The following is an 851-nucleotide window of genomic DNA, read 5'->3' as shown; positions in this document are numbered from 1 at the left end:
TTTGGATACCTAAAATAGGCATTGCTTAACACTTTGACGGCCATGGTGTTTTGGCCAAAAAGTTCGTAAAATTGAGTCCAGTAGAAAACGAAAAACACATTAGTTTCAACGTAGAACGTGTGCTGATGCGTACACGTTTGAAGCTTTGGAAGATTTCGCGTGTGCAGTGCTGCACTCATGGCCCCAGCGGAATAGTTTTTGAGTGCAGTACGGCACTTATGGCCGTGAAATGTTGCTAGTCATATTCCTAGAAATTTCCTGAAAATTTCACCAAAACTCATCATTATAATTAGTGATGAAACAGATAGTGGTTTGGCTGGACACCTGATACCGAATATCCGATCAGCTTTGAGGCCGGATAGCCGGATATTCAGCTCTTTATTAGCAAATAGAAAATTAATAGAAACGGCATGAGACATGATGCAAATAAAGCGATAAGAAAGAAATAAACACTTTTTTAAATAAAAATATTGAACGAATATTAAATTTTTCGCTTAGAATCAATATCGTTACCAAAGAGGTTTTACCGAGGTGCGATTATTGCGAGTTGAAAAAAAATCCTATTTAATAGTGTATCATGTTTTCTACGAGGAATAGTTTTTTTTTCTGGTTATGGTTTTATATTATAATAAGATTCTTCAATCAGCAATCTTTTATTCTCATTAAGATTGAAAACAAACTTAGAATTGTCTTCAGGGATGGTAGTCTGAGAGAGGGTGCACTTACTTCACTACAAATCGAAATTATTATGATCGACGACAGATTCACTAATTTGAAGACTCAACAACTGTTAAGCTTGGTAAAGAAGTGCGTTGTGCTTTTATACATTCGAGGGAATTCCGCATGTTGCT

At 36.0% G+C, this 851-nt stretch overlaps 1 non-coding gene across 1 annotated transcript; it reads left to right on the top strand.

The window, feature by feature from the left end:
- The first annotated feature begins 484 nt into the window (after nt 1-484).
- On the top strand, nt 485-623 carry LOC129763818 (U4 spliceosomal RNA). The gene has a single exon (XR_008741038.1). It is a non-coding gene; the product is annotated as a U4 spliceosomal RNA (small nuclear RNA).
- The last annotated feature ends 228 nt before the right edge of the window (nt 624-851 follow it).

Source organism: Toxorhynchites rutilus, chromosome 1 (genome assembly GCF_029784135.1).
Source record: "Toxorhynchites rutilus septentrionalis strain SRP chromosome 1, ASM2978413v1, whole genome shotgun sequence".
Taxonomy (NCBI): Eukaryota; Metazoa; Arthropoda; class Insecta; order Diptera; family Culicidae; genus Toxorhynchites; species Toxorhynchites rutilus.
This window is presented reverse-complemented; position numbering and strand designations above follow the sequence as displayed.